Source organism: Scyliorhinus canicula, chromosome 25, assembly GCF_902713615.1.
Source record: "Scyliorhinus canicula chromosome 25, sScyCan1.1, whole genome shotgun sequence".
Lineage (NCBI taxonomy): Eukaryota > Metazoa > Chordata > Chondrichthyes > Carcharhiniformes > Scyliorhinidae > Scyliorhinus > Scyliorhinus canicula.
The window spans coordinates 16,858,859-16,877,413 of NC_052170.1; positions in this window are offsets into that span (position 1 = coordinate 16,858,859).

Consider the following 18,555-nt stretch of genomic DNA (forward strand, 5'->3'; position numbering starts at 1 on the left):
AAGCAAACAAGGCTTTTGAGGAACCTACGATTTCAAACGGCAGGAGGATGGCTTTGTGTGACCGGTGCGTCACTTCAAGTTGGCATGAGCTGCGGGCAGCAATGGCATTGCCATTGTAATTTAATAGTTGGCATGCTGATGGCAGGATGGCTGGTTGGACACAAAGGCTTTGGAGGTCAAATTGGCCTCAATGAGATTAGCGGAGGCACCGATGTCCTGGTGAATCGTATTTGGGACCGGTTGACCGTAAGGATGGCACACCACTCATCATCCAGATCGATGCTGTGTATCGGCAGAGGCTGGATTCTGAGCTTCGGGGTCGTCCTGTTTTTTGTTATGATGCCGACTTGAAAAGGCGCCTTTGGGTCATCGGTGTCAAAATCAGGGGGCAGGTCTGAATCGGGCTAGGTGACTGTGGGTTGAATGGCCCGGACATCCCTGCGAGGCTGGCTGAAGCGACGAAAGCTGGCAGGTTGAGTTGATCTGCATAAAGCAGCATAGTGGGCAAGTTTGCCACATTGCAGGCATCGTGGGGATTTGGCAGGTCACTGCCACTTTAAATGGGCGGAGCCACAGTTGCCGCACGCTGTTGCTGTCGACGTCGCCGTCCCCTCGTTCTGTGCGCCCAAGCGCGGGGGTCTGCGAAAAGCGGGCGAAATGGCCACCCTTATCCAGGCTGAGGCCCTGGAGTTGTTTGATTGCTTGGACCCGTTCTGCCTCGTGCGGAGCTTGCCGCGCCCTTTCAGCCGCTTGGATGTGGGAATACCGACTGGTGGCGTGTTCATGGAGCACGCAGGTCTCGGTGGCAATTGCTAGGGTGAGTTGCTTTACCTTGAGAAGCTGCTGGCGAAGGGCCAAACACCGAAACAATCTGGTGGCGTATCATGGAGTCGGAGGTGGACCTGTAGTTACAGGACTGCGCAAGGATGCGGAGGTGGGTGAGAAAGGATTGAAAAGATTCATCCTTACTCTGCAAATGCTGTTGGAAGACATAGCGCTCGAAACTTTCATTCACCTCAATGTCGCTGTGACTGTCAAACTTGAGGAGGACCGTCTAGGATTTAGATTTATTTTCACTATCGGCGAAGGTGAAAGAATTGAAGATGTGGATGGCGTGGTCCCCGGCTGTGGAGAGGAAGAGAGCGATCTTCCTGGCGTCTGAAGCAGCATCCAGGTCTGTGGCTTGAGGGTATCGTTGGAAGCGCTGTTTGAAGATCTTCCAGTTGGACCCCAGGTTGCCGGTGATGCGGAGCGATGGCGGCCGGCGGACACTGTCCATGTTGCAGGATGGCTGTATGCTGGTGGAAGGCTGATCACTTGCAGGTAGGTCTAAGAAGTTCTAACATCCCTCAACTACTGGTACCATGATGTGTTGGGTGCTCTGGATCCGTGGAACACATACAGGCCACCAACACTTAAAATAGTACAACACTATTTTATTAAACTATAAACTGTTGAACATACTCTTACTGTGGGTTAACACAATGTTAGATTAACTAAAGACCTGTGTCTGTCCTAACCAGTCTAATCACTCAGCACATGGTGAGGATCTGTGCTGTAAACTGTGAGCTCTGTACTTCTGAGAGGCTGCCAACATCCTGGGACTCCCTCCCGAACAGCACAGCGGGTGCATCTGCACGGCAGGGACTGCAGCGGTTCAAGAAGGCAACTCACCACCACCTTCTGAAGGGCAACTAGGGATGGGCAATAAATGCTGATCGAACCAGCGATGCCTCTATCCCACAAATGAATTAAAAAAACACTGCGCAGCAAAAACCCATTGCAGTCCAATGCACAGACGTTTATATTTTGTGCGACTGTGAAGTGCAGCGAGGCAGAGGTGGTGGTCACGGTCGCAAAGTACTACGGAAAACCTCAGAACCGCTTCATTCAGATCTTTAACTGCAACCCACAACTCTGCTCAGCAACTTATTCGCTGAGTTCATTTCTTTGTTCAGGCCCTGACCCTCTCGCCTGCCCTGTCAATGTAAGTGCCCAGGTCCCAACACGTCTATAATAACGAGACGAGTGATCCACGGAGAATTTCGCAAGTCATCAAGTGGACCTCAAACCGGATGAAGAACCCTCAGAGTGATTCAGAATGATACAGGGAGGACTGAAATGAATCTGCACACTTTGAATGGTTAACCCAACATGCTTATTTTCGAACTTGCACATCACTCATCAGCTTTTGCTTCAGGCATTGAGCAGGGCAGATTCAGGGCCGCCTTTGTTGATTTTGCTTTGCCTGGGGACAGGCCTCTGCTTCACTGTCAGTGATTCCTCAGTCAAAGCAGATGGTCCAGTGGGCGGTTTCGAGGCTGCTGGCCTGAGTCAGGCTCCATTCCATTTCCCATCGATGAGAATGCATCAGGTGGTGGATTATCTGGGGGGGGGGAGCAACGGGAAGATAAAGGGTGGCTGTGGACCCTGAGGTGGCCTCTCATCTCCTAGGACGATGGCTCACACCATGGTGGCCAACTCTGTTGGAAGTGCGCCTCAGGAGCCCTCGCTCTGTCGTGGGTGCTGCACGCGTTCAGAGGAAGACACCGGGGTTGAGAAGTTGCCCGATTATCTGGTCTCCCCTTCCTCCAGGCCCCCCCTCTCCACCAGCTGACTTTTCCCGATCTGCTCACCTCTTCCATTGCCCTACCCAACAGTCAGCCCCCAGCGGTCACAGCCGTCAGCGACCATCTCCCAGCTGTCAGTGTCAATGTCTCCATCTTCATACCTCGTGGCTTGTCGTGGGGGTATGAACCACCAAGAGGTCGTGACACAGAGGCCAGTTCACCGTACAGACGTCCTTTGGGGAAATGGTCGCCACCTGTTCAATGAATGTGGCTGAGCCAGCGTAAATGTTGTCTACAGACATTGAGGCGAACAAAGGTGGCTGAGTGTTTATATGTGTGTGAGCGTAAGCGAGCACGTGTGAGTGAGTGTATGTATGTGTCTGAATGAGTGTGTGGGTGAGTGAGTGTGTGTGTATGTGAATGTGGCGACACGGTAGCACAGTGGTTAGCACTGTTGCTTCACAGCGCCAGGGACCTGGGTTCGATTCCCGGCTTGGGTCACGATCTGTGCGGAGCCTGCACGTTCTCCCCGTGTCTGCGTGGGTTTCCTCCGGGCGCTCCGGTTTCCTCCCACAAGTCCCGAGAGACGTGCTTGTTAGGTGAATTGTACATTCTGAATTCTCCCTCGGTGTACCCGAACAGGCGCCAGAACGTGGCGACGAGGGGATTTTCACAGTGACTTCATTGCAGTGTTAATGTCAGCCTACTTGTGACACTAATAAAGATTATTATTATGTATGTGAGTGTGTATGTGTGAGAATGTGTGAATGAGTATGTGCGGGTGTGAGTGTGAGAATGTGAGTGTGTGTGAGTGTGTGCAAATGTACGTGAGTGTGAGTGTGTCTGTGCTTGTGTTGGCGTTTTGCATGTGAGTCTGTGTATTTGTGCGAGCGTGTGTGTTCTTTGAGGAGAAGTGGGGGTCGAAAGAGTCAGTGGGCGTGATTCAGCGGCCTCGTCGCGCCTGACTTGGCATTTGGACGAGGTCGTTGAAGATCTTGAGAGGCCTCTCGCAAGATTTGCGACGCTCAAAACACCTCACGGGATTTAATGAAACCTCACGAGACGTCGAGATCTGGATCTTACCCTCACTGGACGTGAGCAGGATCTGCATATTTAAACGAACCATTAGGCTGATTTAAACATGAGTTTGCGGGATTCTCCCAGCCTCCGGGACACAACGGCCGCGCTTGGGAGACCTCGCCAGGACGCTGTTTAGTACTGGTTTCCACATACGTGGACCAGTCGTGATGCCACCTGGTGGCGAGGGGGGGGTGGCTTCCCGGGGTGGGGGTGGCCTTCCCAAGCCATGAGAGATTCCTGGATGGTCGAGGACAGGGCAGGGTGGCACCTGGGCACCGAGGCACTTCCAGCCTGGCAGCCATGGTGGGCACTGCCAGGTTGGCTGAGGCAGTGCCATGGTACCAGGCTGGGAGTGTCATGGTGCCCAGGTGACAGGTTGGCACTGTCAGCGATTGGGGAAGGGTGCGGGCTGGACCTTACCAGGTGGAGGGGGTGTGACTCAAGCGTGGTCTCGCCGGAAAGGCCGGAAAAACGTGCATTCGGCCCAAACGGGTCTGCTCTGCCATTCCATCACGGCTGATATGTTCACCCCGTGAGCCCAGGTGGAACATGACAGTATCTGCGTCTCCGAACCGTTGTCTCAGTTCACACCAGCGAGGGTCGAGAAGTGAAGCTAGAACCCCTGCTTCGAGTCGCCAAGTTCGATAGCAGCTGCAGCTCTTTCCCTCAGAATCCTCCCTATTGGAACTGAAAGCAGGTTATTTGGCAAATGGGCTCGGGTTTTTCCACACCCATTTAAGGGAGAAAAATAACTCTCAAGTGGTTGGACACCAATATATTCGTCCCAGTAAAAATAGAACAATTCCTTCAGATACACAATGCGTGAGACAATCCTCTAACTCTAACTACACTCTGGAAACTTTGTTAAGTCTTCAGTTGAGGGTAAGGTAAAAGTTGTTAATTCCTGAATTGATTCCAACTGGATCAAACTACACAGGAAATTAAATGATAATTACAGCAGATTCATTGTTTGGAACCTTACAATCCCATCTAAGAATAACAAGTACATTTTCTGACTGTAAGTTATGTCTATAATTACATGGAGGTTAGTACTGCTTGGGGCCTGGTAGTGATTAAGACCCAACCAAAGCCCAAAAACAACACAGAGACATTTTTAAAGTGTTGTTAAATCCCCTCGAATTGCCAACTCTAAGTTGCTGCTGAAACGCATGCAATTGTCCTCCAGGAATACTGCTCAGGCCTCATGGTCTTAGGGTGGCCGCACTGAGGTCATTGCCAGGGGGACGGTGTCAGAGGTGCTGAGGTCCTCCACCACTTAAGTGGCTCCCCCCCCCCCCACTCCTCCAGTCCTATCAGGCGTTGCTCCGCCTGCATTCACCATCGTTTTCCGTGAGATGGAACAAGTCGGGAGCAACGCCGTGAAAACTTGGGAAGCCCGATGCACGGTGGCACGGTGGATTCGCACTGCTGCCTCACAGCGCCAGGGACCCGATTTCCAATCCCACCTCGGGTGACTGTCTGTGTGGAGTTTGCACATTGTCCCCGTGGCTGCGTGGGTTTCCTCCGGGTGCTCCGGTTTCCTCCCTTTGCAGTCCAAAGATGTCCAGGTTAGGTCGGTTGTATCTTGTTATGCTCTTGGCGTAGCATAAGCTGCTTCCTTGATGTTCACTCTGACAAAGGAAGGTTCAGACGTGGAGATGACTTTAACACGTTTATTAAACTATTTACAATTCTCCTACTCGGATTCGCCACTACTGTTAATCCTTCCATAGCTACTCAGACTGACGGACCAGTCTGCTACAATCCACGTGGTGGGTGTGATGTTGAATCAACCCTGTGTCTGTACTCACTGAGTGTCGCCACTGGAAAGAGGAAAATCATGTGTGCTGTGTCCTTTATATATGGGTTGGTGTAATGCCCCCCTGTGGCAATGTCACCTCTGTGTGTATCGTGAATGCCCATTGGTCGTGTCCTATCTTACTGACCTATTGGTTGAGTGTCTGTGTGTCATGTCTCTGGTGCTCCCTCTAGTGTCTAGCCAGTCTACGTGTACTTACATTAACCCCTTGTGTATCTACAGTGATGCATATCACCACAGGTTGGCCAGGCGAAATTGCCCCTTGGCGTCCAAAGATTAGATGGGGTTCTGGGGTAACGGGGATAGGGTGGGGGACTGGGCTGAGGGAGGGTGCTCTTTCCAAGGGTAGGTGCAGACTCGATGGGTCGAAAGGCCTCCTTCTGCACTGTAGGGATTGTAGGATTCAATGAATAACGCTCAAAATCGTGTTGGCCATTTTGGGATAGGGGACAAGGTAATATTCAGACAGCTCCTGTCTGCCCATTATCTCAGGTGGGTGGGTCCATGGACCACATGCAGCAGAATAAAAGCAACACATCATCACTGACCCAGCAGTAGGGGCCCCTGTACTCCACCTCCGCTGAAGACAGCGGACATCCCTTATCCAGTTGACTATGGACTACCCATGCCAATCACATTATGGTGCGGGATTTGGCAGATGGGCACCAAGTTTGGTACCCGCTCACAAGAGCAAATGATGAGGGACGACACAAAGTGCGATTGTGACCATCGGCTGGATTTTTTTTTCTCACCCACCAGTACGCCCCCAATCCCCCGATGAACACGCCTACTGTGGGGGGAGGCGGGGAAGGAAAATACATTGGGTGCCTCCCCCACCAGCTTTCCACCCCCTCTCTCACCATCTCCCCGCATCACAACCCCCCCCCCCTCCCCCCGACCTTGAGCTGACCCCATAACACCCTGGGTGGGCGGGTACCAAACCTGGCCGCCCACCCGCCATACCCCGCGCCATAATGTGGTTGGCATGGGCAGGTGGACAGGAGTGGGCACGCCACTCATGTGGCATGGATGGAAATGGGGAGCACCTCAAAAGAGGGCTGCCCTGTCTGTGCTGCTTAAGCTGTCGCTACCTCCCACCCCCCTTCCCCCCACACCCCACCCCCCCCCCCCACCCCCGTGTCCCCACCCCCAGCTTTGTTCCTCCCCATTGGTCTCCTAAACCCGGGCCCCCACCTTCGCTCTCTTCCCCCCCTCCTTGGGTTTTCAGGCCCCTCCCTGTATTGGGGGGGGGGGGGCACGGCAGCACAGTGGATAGCTTCACAGTTCTAGGGTCCCAGGTTCGATTCCCGGCTTGGGTCACTGTCTGTGCGGAGTCTGCACGTTCTCCCCGTGTCTGCGTGGGTTTCGTCCGGGTGCTCCGGTTTCCTCTCACAGTCCACAGATGTGCAGGTTAGGTGGATTGGCCGTGCTAAATTGCCCTTAGTGTCCAACAAGGTTAGGTGGGGATACTGGGTTATGGGGATAGGGTGGAGGTGCGGGCTTAGGTAGGTTGCTCTTTCCAAGGGCCGGTGTAGACTCGATGGGCCGAATGGCCTCCTTCTGCACTGTTAATTGTATAAACGCCCGGGACTGTGAGAGGTGGATGCTCCCTTTTAACCTCACTGTTGGTCCTTGACATCAGTGTTTTATAAAGGAAAAACCAACACAGATGGCGGTTTTGGGCTCAACCACAAACATTATTCACAAGATGCCCAGGAGTGTTCCTTTGTCCAAGTGTAATGAAGTCATTCAACACTCTAAACAGCAACTTATTAATTATAGCCTCCACTACCAAAACCACAGGGAAAAGCCCAACTTCTGCCCAAACCTCAACTCAAACCCCTTCAGGATTTAGTTGCTACCCTTAAACTACCTTTAAACATCAGTCCCAATATCCCTCTGATTGGCAGATGCTTAGAACTCCACGCGAGGGGCGGGTCTTACCGAGGAACCCGCCACGTGTTTCGCATTAACTGTGTTTCTCTCTCCACAGGTGTTGCCAGACCAGCCAAGTTTATCCAGCGTTTTCTGTTCTTATTCTGTTCACCCTGACGTTGTTTGCATGACTGTAACAATGGCCTCCATCCAGGTGAGGTGACTCTGGCTCGACGTGTGTGATATAGTCTAATTCTTCTCAGCTGCTTCTGAGGATTGTCACGTGGCAGTTGTCCGGGAGCCATTAACTCTGCCGATCTCTCAGCAGGTCGGAGGCTGGGAGTCCCGCGGCGAGTAACTCACCTCCTGACTCCCCCAAAGCCTGTCCACCATCTACCAGGCACAAGTCGGGAGTGTGATGGAATACTCTCCACTTGCCTGGATGAGCGCAGCTCCAACAACACTCAAGAATCTCGACACCATCCAGGTCAAAGAAGCCCCGCTTGATTGGCACCCCATCCACAAACATTGACTGCCTCCACCACTGACGCGCAATGGCAGCCGTGTGTACCATCTACAAGATGCACTGCAGCAACTCTCCAAGGCTCTTTCAGCAGCACCTCCCAAATCTACCACCGCTACCATCTAGAAGGACGAGGGCAGCAGACACATGAGAACACCAAAACTTGAAAGTTCCCCTCCAATCCACTCACCATGCTGACTTGGAAATATATCGGCCGTTCCTTCACTGTCACTGGGTCAAAATCCTGGAACTCCCTCACTAACAGCACGGTGGATGTTTGTATACCAATGGACTGCAGCGGTTCAAGAAGGCAGCTCAAGGGGGCAATTAGGGTTGGGCAATAAATGCTGGTTTAGCCAGCGACACCCATGATTGAATTTTGATAAAATCTATGTGCTGAGCAAGGCTTTGGCTTGAGAAAGTTAAGCGAAAAGAAGATTTGCAAAATTATGAAAGGATTCGAGGGTGGAAACGGCTGAAGCAAGTTCACACACGACAGAAAAAAAAACATTGCAGCCAATTGCTAAGCGATTGAGTTGCTCAGTTGAACCCCGAAAACCACAAACTTGTTTGCTGCATTGGACAGGGCTGTGGTTCAGATCGGGGTCATGGTAGAAGTGGCAGTGTATCATGGGTGTTTGTTTGAGAATACGGCAGGCAACCTTTTCTTACCCCTTGCACCTAGCTACTTCCTCAGCAGGTACCGGGGTCAGGTACAGTGCAGGGTAAGTTCTTCAGCCCCTGTGTGGGAACTGCGGTGTGCCTGGACTTTCATTCATCGGCTATGCACCACACTTAAGCCCACGCCCGCAACTCAGTAACCCCACCTAATCTTTTTGGACACTGAGGGCAATTTATCACGGCCAATCCACCTAACCTGCACGTCTTTGGACCGTGGGAGGAAACCGGAGCACCCGGAGGAAACCCACGCAAACAAGGGGAGAACGTGCAGACTCTGCACAGACAGTGACCCAGCGGGGAATTGAAGTCCCTTGCGATGTGAAGCAACAGTGCTAATCACCGTGCTACCATGCTGCCCTGCACATCTGAGGGCTCTGAAACCCCCCCCCCCACTCCCCAGCGGTCATCACTGACCGATTCCCCCCCCCCCTTAATTTCCACTCTTCCCCTCCCACCCCCTCTGCACCCACCACTCCGTCATGTGAGAGTACCTTTAAGAAATGGGTGTTTAAGAAATGTACCTTTAAGAAACGAGTGTTTATCAGCGATGTCAGAGTGTGGGTGGAGCTGGGCTGTCTGTCAGATTTTTACTTTCATTTTAGGCTGTTTGCTGCAGGGTGCGTTTTAGTTTCGTTTTCAGTGTTGGAGCTGAAGCCAGCAAAGCAGGTATACTGTTGATCTCTCTGCCATGAAAAGACTATCTATTGATCATTTGGTGAATTCAGAATTATAAATGTTCTCAGCAGTGAATGTAAACCTGATGTGCTTCTATTAAAAGGTCTTCTGGATGTTGTTTGGGAAGTTATTAAGGATTACTTAGTGTTGTATTCTTTGGGAGTTGTATTTGAATTGATGGTTGCTGTGATGTTCACTGTATGTTTTAAAAAGGTTAACTTGAGTTGATAGAATAAACATTGTTTTGCTTTAAAAAATACTTTTCCATTTCTGCTGTAGAGTGGGCCGTATGCTCCCCATACCACAATCTAGTAAAAGTTGTGGGTCAGGTGAACTCCATGATACACTTTGGGGTTCTCTAAACCCTGGCCCATAACAACACATACATGCATTCCCTCATGGAGCTGCCACTAGGGTCCTTCCATGTCATTGTCCCCTGGCAGAGGTTGGCACTGTCATTCTGGGCATGTCCCTCTACCCGCACCACCTCTCCCTGTCCCCGGGGAATACAGTTACCTCTGAGCCCTGGAGCGATCCCCTAAACTGCTTCACACCTGGCCAGGCTTGGTGCTAATGCGTTATATCGCGCTGGCAGAGGGTCGAGATTCCTGAAGTGCGGGAAGGTCTGGAGTGAGGTCCGGCTAATGACGCTCTAATGTATTAAAATCAGGTTCTCGGGCTTACGGCACATGGCCCGCGCCTCTCCACTGGTGAGGGAGGCGGGGGGGTGGGGGAAACAGGAAGATTCCAAATACCAACCATGCCGGACAGAATCACGGTTTTTCGCATCTCTCCGGAATTTGATCCCGAGCCGGACAGAGAAAGAGAGAGCTCAAAATCGCCCCCCTAACTGCGCAAACAGCCTAATTTCCAAGACTTTTGAAATACCTTTGCCATCACAAAATATCTCCTCCCATGTCCAGCTCACTTTCTGGGTGCGGGATCTTCCTGTCCTTCCTGCCAGTGAGATGTTCCGGTTTCGCCGCCCCCCCCCCCCCCCCCCATTGTCACGGTCAGCAAACGTGCAAACGTGTGAGCTCCACGCAGACAGTCACCCCAGGCCAGTATCGAAGCCGGGTCCCTGGCACTGTGATGTGGCAGTCCGTGTCTCCGAATGCTTTACAGCCCACAGAATACTTTAGAAGTGCAGTCGCCCGGGTAACGTAGGAAGCAGAGAGAGAAATTTGTGCACAGCAAGCTCCCGCAGGCAACAAAGAGAGAACGACCAGAGAGTCGAGTTTTCTTTTCAGTTGAGGAATAAATATTGACCAGGACACGAGGGATAATTGAAAAATTGAATTGAAAATCGCTTATTGGCACGAGTAGGCTTCAATGAAGTTACTGTGAAAAGCCCCTAGTCGCCACATTCCGGCGCCTGTTCGGGGAGGCTGGTACGGGAATCGAACCGTGCTGCTGGCCTGCTTGGTCTGCTTGAAAAGCCAGCGATTTAGCCCGGTGAGCTAAACCAGCCCCTAATAATGCAAGAACATAAGAAACAAGAGCAGCAGGAGGCCATTCGGCCCTTTGAGACTGTTCCGCCATTCAATTAGATCACGGCTGATCTTCCAATTTCAACGGCATCCTCCTGTACGATCCCGCACCTCCTCGGTGTTTTTGATATTTAGAAATCTATCGCTCTCAGCCTTGGACATACTCAACGAACGAGCCTCTGGGACAAAGGTTTCCAAAGTTTTACCACAACCCGAGTGAAGCGATTCTACCACATTGCAGAAACCCCCAGCTAGGGGGAACCATTTTTCCTGCAGCACTCACCTACTCGTCTTCAAATAGAGCCATGGAATCTGTTACGCTGCCAGAGAGAACAGACTGGAAATTGGTTTGCCATCACTTCTGCAAGATGGCATCTCCAACACTGCGGCACTCCCTCAATGCTGCACTAGAGTATTCATCTGCAAATTGTCTTCTGGAGTTGAACTTAAACCCGGAACCTTCTACCACGGACACACCCTTACCTGATCAAACAGAATAACAAGAATATATACCATTTTCCTTCTGATGCAGAATGCATAGAATCATGCAATCCCTACAGTGCACAACAGGGCCATTCATCCCGTCGAGTTTGCACCGACTCTCTGAAACAACACCCTACCTAGGCCCACTACCCCGCCCTATCGCCGTAACCTTACCTAACCCGCACATCTTTGGATTGTGGGAGGAAACCGGAGCTCCCGGAGGAAACCCACGCAGACACGGGGAGAACGTGCAGACTCTGCACAGACAGTGACCCCAGGCCAGGATCGAACCCGGGTCCCCAGCGCCGTGAGGCAGCAGTGCTAACCACCGTGCCACCTGATGGAAAAACAATTCTTCTCCGCATTTAGGATTTCTTTTCACATTTTGATGAAAAATCATCCAATTGAAATGTTAACGGTTTCTCTCCACAGCGAACCTATTGGATCTTCCCCGCAATTTTGTTTTCATGACTATATTTATACTCATGCGGGAACACCACCAACGAGAAGATCCCCTCTAGGTCAGTCACCATCCCGACTTGGAAAGATATCGGCCGTTCCTTCACTGTCGCTGGGTCAAAATTCGGGAACTCCCTCTCTAACAGCACTGTGGGTGTACCTACATGGACTGAAGGCGGCTCACCACCACCCGCTCAAGGGGCAATTAGGGATGGGTAATAATTGCCGGCCTAGCCAGCGAAGCTTGCATCCCGTGAATTAATTTAATAATGTATTTGTTTCATCTCTGTTATGATTGGGATGGAGTTTATTTAACTGCTTTTGCTGACTCAATAGATCTACCGCCAGGCATGCAAATGTGCAACAGTGAGGCATCTGGGACTGATTTGTGGCGTTGTTTTGACCCAACGAGTATTTTGGTCTGGTTAACAAGCTGTCATGATGTTTTTCATTATCGTCAAGCAATTAGAGTAACGTCGAACATTTCCCCTCGCCTCCCAGATTGCCCTGCTCTCGTCCTGACTTGTCCGACTGCTTCTCCGCCATTCAGGATTTAATGGGCAGCAATTCCTTCCAATTGAGTATTGAGAAGGCTCGGGCCGGGGATTTGATCCCAGCTCCTAACCCCGTCCTCCTGGCTGATGACTTAATCCCTGGCAACAGTCTGCGCTGCCCCCGACCATTCCTCGCTGATGGGTTTGACCCCAAACATGTGAGCATCCGAAAAAATGAGTTTGCAATTACTGAACCATCCCACGGCCAAGAGGGCCGACCTTGCAGTCATCAAAGCAAAATACTGCACAGGCCGGAAACCTGAACTACAAACAGAAAACGCTGGATAGACCCAGCAGGTGGCAGCATCTGTGGAGAGAGAAACAGAGCTAATGTTTCGAGTCCATGTGGCTCCACTTCAGAGCTGAAGAGGGATAGAAATGTGATGGTGTAGTTTGGGGCGGGGGGAAGGGTTATTATGGAGCAGAATAGAAGGTCAGGGATAGGTCGGGGATCAGGAGAGATTGACAAAGATGCCATGGTTCACAAGACAAACTGGGTTTTAATTTATTTATATTTATAGAATTTACAGTGCAGAAGGAGGCCATTCGGCCCATCGAGTCTGCACCGGCTCCTGGAAAGAGCACCCTAGCCAAGGTCAACACCTCCACCCTATCCCCATAACCCAGTAACCCCACCCAACACTAAGGGCAATTTTGGACACAAAGGGCAATTTATCATGGCCAATCCACCTAACCTGCACATCTTTGGACTGTGGGAGGAAGCTGGAGCACCCGGAGGAAACCCACGCACACACATGGGGAGGATGTGCAGACTCCGCACAGACAGTGACCCAAGCCAGAATCGAACCTGGGACCCTGGAGCTGTGAAGCGATTGTGCTATCCACAATGCTACCGTAATGGGGGCATTCAGGACTGAGGAAGTGCTAATAGTGGCACAGAATGGGACAGAACCATAGAATTCTTACAGTGCAGAAGGAGAGCATTCGAGTCGACATGGACTCTCTGAAAGAGCACCCCACCAAGGTCCACTCCCCCACCCTATCCCCGTAACCCGATTACCCCACCTAATCTGCACATCTTTGCGCACTAAGGGGCAATTTAGCGTGGCCAATCCACCTAAACTACACTTCCTTGGACAGTGGGAGGAAACCGGAGCACCCGGAGGAAACCCACGCAGACACGGGGGAGAATGTGCAGACTCCGCACTGTCACCTGAGGCCGGAACTGAACCCGGGTCCCTGGCGCTGTGAAGCAGCAGTGCTAACCCACTGTGCCACTGTGGAAGGTGAGACAACAGAATGTGTTCACAGGAGGACAAAGGTCAGTGTTTGGCGAAAGCAAAACGAGACAAGTGGCCCTGTAGGGGCCGGGAGGGGGGGAATGTTGAGGTAGGGCAGGTGGAGGGGGGCGGGGGTTGTATTGGGGCAAACCAAGGAATCAAAAACCTAGAAGGGGGGGCCAAGATGGAGTGGAATGGTCACAGTCAAAGGTGTTGAACTCAGTGTTGAATCCAGAAGGCTTCAACATGCGAACCTCTGCTATTAGAATATCACAATAAGAAGTCTTACAACACCAGGTTAAAGTCCAACAGGTTTGTTTCAAACTCTAGCTTTCGGAGCGCCGCTCCTTCCTCAGGTGAATATCAACCAACCCTGAACTGGTCTCATCTCATCATTCACTGAAACGTTCATCCATCCTTCTGTGACGCCTAGCCTTGACTCCACCAATACCTTCCCTGGCTGGCATCCCATTTCCCAGCCTCCAGACATCTGAGCTCCCCCAGAACCCTGCTGTCCATATCTTAACCCCCACCAAGCCTCGCTCAGCCGTGACCCCTCTCCTCACTGACCTAAACTACCCCAGGCCTATCTATGCCGCCATTTTAATATCCTCGCAGTTTCCCAGTGGTTATGAGGGGGGGGGCTGCCGCAGATCCGGGGGTGGGTGGGGGTGTGTGGTTGGGACCCTACCTCCCAGGCACACCGGCACACCCCCCCCCCCCCAGTTTGGGGATCACTCTGACGACCCTCCCGACCTGGTGTGAGTTCCCCCTCCCCAATTTTTCCATACTGGGATCAGACTATTTTCCTCTTAAGTGCTGGGTCTTGACCCTGGGGTTGCTTTCTGCCCTTCAGGAGGTTGGGGGGTGGGGGGGGGGGGGGGGGGGGCGGTGTCGATGTTGACAGTCTTTTGTCCGTAGTCTTGGGGCAGGGTAATGGGGGTGTCGGGCGGGTGGGGGGGCGGGGGGGTCATTTCTTCATTCTTGGCGCTTATCCTTGCTGCCTTTTTACTTTGTCTGTGGGAGACCATGGATTGTTAACATGGGCCTGGTTGTCCCCGGTCCTCTCTTTGAATTTCTCGTTGTCTTTTGCCGCTTTGAATGCGCGAGTGGCTGATTGCTCCAGTAAGACTCTCGAGGAGAGTAGAACTTGTGCCGTCGGAGTGAGATGAATTTCCCTCAGCATTGGGATTATTGAATACTATCTTCTTTTCTGTAATTCTTTTAAAGTTTTGGGTGTAATGTTCCCAGTTCTTCAGCACCTAAGGCCATAAGGTATCGGACCAGAATTTATGCCGTTCGGCCCATCGTGTCTGCTCTTCCATCCAATCATGGCTGATATTTTTCTCAACCCCATTCTCCTGCCTTCTCCCAATAACCCCTGATCCCCTTATTCATCGAGAACCTATCTATCTCTGTCTTAAAGACACTCTGTCTTAAAGGCAAAGAGTTCCACAGATTCACCACCCTCTGTTTTAAAGGATCGTCCCTTCAGTCTGAGGCTGTGCCCTCGAGTTCTAGTTTCTCCTACTAGTGGAAACATCCTCGCCACGTCCACTCTATCCAGGCCTCCCAGAATCCTGCACGTTTCAATGAGATCCCCCCATATTTTTCGAAACTCCTTCTAAGCTCCATCGAGTACAGACTTCTAAAATCTCCTTGTAAACTCCGAGTACAGAGTCCTCAACCGTTCCTCATACGACAAGCTCTTCATCCCAGGGATCATTCTTGTGAACCTCCTCTGGACCCTTTCCAACGCCAGCACATCCTTCCTTAGATACGGGGCCCAAACTGCTCACAATACTCCAAATGGGGTCTGACCAGAGCCTTAGACAGCCTCAGAAGTACATCCCTGCTCCTGTATTCTCGTCCCCTTGACATGAATGCTAACATTGCATTTGCCTTCCTAACTGCCAATTGAATCTGCACGTTAACCTTAAGAGAATCTTGAACCAGGACTCCTAAGTCCCTTTGTGCTTCTGATTTCTGAAGCCTTTTCCAAATTAGAAAATAGTCCACGCCACTTGGTTTAGCACACTGGGCTAAGTCGCTGGCTTTTAAAGCAGACCAAGGCAGGCCAGCAGCACGGTTCAATTCCCGTACCAGCCACCTGAACAGGCGCCGGAATGTGGCGACTAGGGGCTTTTCACAGTAACTTCATTGAAGCCTACTCGTGACAATAAGCGATTTTCATTTTTCATTTTGTCCTATCAAAGAGCACAACCTCACTTTTCCACATTGTATTCCATCTGCCACTTCATTGCCCGCTCTCCTAGCCTGTCCAAGTCCTTCTGCAGCCCCCCTGCTTCCTCAATACCACCTGCCCCTATACGGATCTTTGTATCATCTGAAGACTTAGCAACGCTGCCCTCAGTTCCTTCTTCCAGATCGTTGATGTATGTAGTGGTGCCAGCACTGACCCCTGAGGCACACCGCTAGTCACCGGCTGCCATCCTGAAAAAGGCCCATTTATCCCCACTCTCTGCCTTCTGCCAGTCAACCAATTGGGTGGCTTGCCAGGCTATTTCAGAGGGGCATTTAAGAGTCAACCACATTGCTGTGGGTCTGGAGTCACATGTAGGCCAGATCGGGTAAAGAAGGCAAATCCTTCCCTCGAGGACATTACTGAACCAGATGGGTTTTCAAACTACAATCAATGAACATTTTATGCTGACCCTTAGAGACGAGCGTTATAACTCCAGATTTTAGGAGCTGAATTTAAATCCCGTGGTGGGATTTGATCCCCTGACACGGAGCAACAACCTGGTTCCCTGGATTACTAACCAGCCCCCCCCCCCAGACAATGACATTACCACAACACCACCACCCCTGCCCAAAGGGTGCTATATTAACCTTTTGATGTCTCCAATCTTTGGAATGACAAGTGTTTCACCCACCCCCCCACCCCCTCAGTTTAACTCCTTTACCTTGACGCACATGTTTAAGAATAAAAACCACGGCGCTGAGGACCCGGGTTCGAATCCCGGCCCCGGTTCACTGTCCGTGTGGAGTTTGCACATTCTCCCCATGTCTGCGTGGGTTTTGCCCCCACCACCCAAAGATGCGCAGGGTAGGCGGATTGGCCGTGCTAAATTGCCCCTTAATTGGAGAAAAACAATAATTGGGTCATCTAAATTCATTAAAAAAAAAGAATAAAAATTCTGGTCACTTTCCAGAGGAAGAGCAGAACAGCCTCTGTTAGCATCCAGGCCGAGGTTACTGAAACAAAAGGCTGGCCATGCCAACACGCGGCAGCCGTGATGTCTGTTGTGCTCGACAGAGCTCAGACACGGAGGCTCCCCAAACTGACCTCAATTGTCCAGACCACTGACAGATTAATGAGTCACAGCAGTGGCAGGGGGGCCGTTAGTTTATGGGGTCTTTATGCAGAGGGGAAACTTTCCTCTCCGGGAGTAGGCACACTTCTATCGACTCGGCCCTGCCAATAGACTCAGGGTCAGGAAGCAGCACAGGAAATGGCCTCATCAATTGTGTCAGCCCATCACAATGAAAGTCCAACTCCTTTTGCCTGAACGAAGCAGGTCTCATTGTTCTGTTGTTAAAAATACAGCCTTTGGAGAGTCGGATGGCTCTGCGGGGACGAGCGCCTTTTTGTTGTTGCTGTGCCTCACGAGCGGGCCGAGACAGTGTGTCCCCGAACCGTGCTCAATGTCAAAGGGCCCAGCCTCAATTTCTGGGTCAGAGAACGGAACACGGGTGGCAGTGCAAGCGACGACTGACTACTGCCCCTGCCGAAGCAAGGGAGAACAAGAGTATTCAAACGGCTAGGTGGGGGGGTGGGGGGGGGAGGGGGGTGGGGGCGCTTTTTCCCTTCTTTCTACCTCTCCCCTGAACTTTTCTTTTCTTTCTCTATTTCCTTCCTTCTTTGTCCGCCACTCTTTCCTCCTCCCCTCTTTCTCCGCAACTCTTTTCTCCTCCGCTCCCCTCACACTCTTCTTTTCCCCACCCCCCTGGTCTTCCTCCCTTTTTTATTTTCACGGGTGCTTCTTGCGAACGGCACTGGTGACGACGTCGCCATGAGAACGAGACGTTAAGCCAGGGGCCCCAGCTTCCTCCTCGGGTGAATGCGAAAGATCCCGGCTGACTTACTGTGAAGAGGGGCGCGGGGATAAACCCGGAACTCTTGCCCAATATTTACGCCTCAGCCAGTTTCGTCAACAAAGATTATTTGGTCACTTGTTGCATTGCTGCCTGTGCGACCTTACTGAGAATTGGTACATCATTGGTTGGAAAGAAGTTTATGAAATCCGGTGATCTTGAAATGCAATTCTTCCCATTTGTCTATTTTTGGGAGTCCTCAATGGATATAGCATGGAAATCGTTACTCTGCTTCTGATCCATGCTCAACATACCCCAGGACGTTTGATGGGACAGTGTAGAGGGAGCTTTACTCTGTATCTAACCCCGTGCTGTGCCTGTCCTGGGAGAGTTTGATGGGGACAGTGTAGAGCGAGCTTTACTCTGTATCTAACCCCGTGCTGTACCTGTCCTGGGAGTGTCTGATGGGGACAGTGTAGAGTAAGCTTTACTCTGTATCTAACCCCATGCTGTACCTGTCCTGGGAGTGTCTGATGGGGACAGTGTAGAGGGAGCTTTACTCTGTATCTACCCCGTGCTGTACCTATCCTGGGAGTGTCTGATGGGGACAGTGTGGAGGGAGCTTTACTCTGTATCTAACCCCGTGCTGTGCCTGTCTTGGGAGTGTCTGATGGGGACAGTGTAGAGGGAGCTTTACTCTGTTTCTAACACTGAGGGGCAATTTAGCGTTGCCAATCCACCTAACCTACACACATAGATTACATAGAACACACAGTGAAGAAGGAAGCCATTCAGCCCATCGAGTCTGCACCGACCCACTTAAGCCCTTCACTTCCACCCTCTCCCCATAACCCAATAACCCCATCTAACCTTTTTTGGACACTAAGGGCAATTTACCATGGCAAATCCACTTCACCTGCACATCTTTGGACTGTGGGAAGAAACCGGAGTACCCGGAGGAAACCCATGCAGACACGGGGAGAACATGCAGACTTCGCACAGGCAGTGACCCAGCGGGGAATCGAACCTGGGACCCTGGCGCTGTG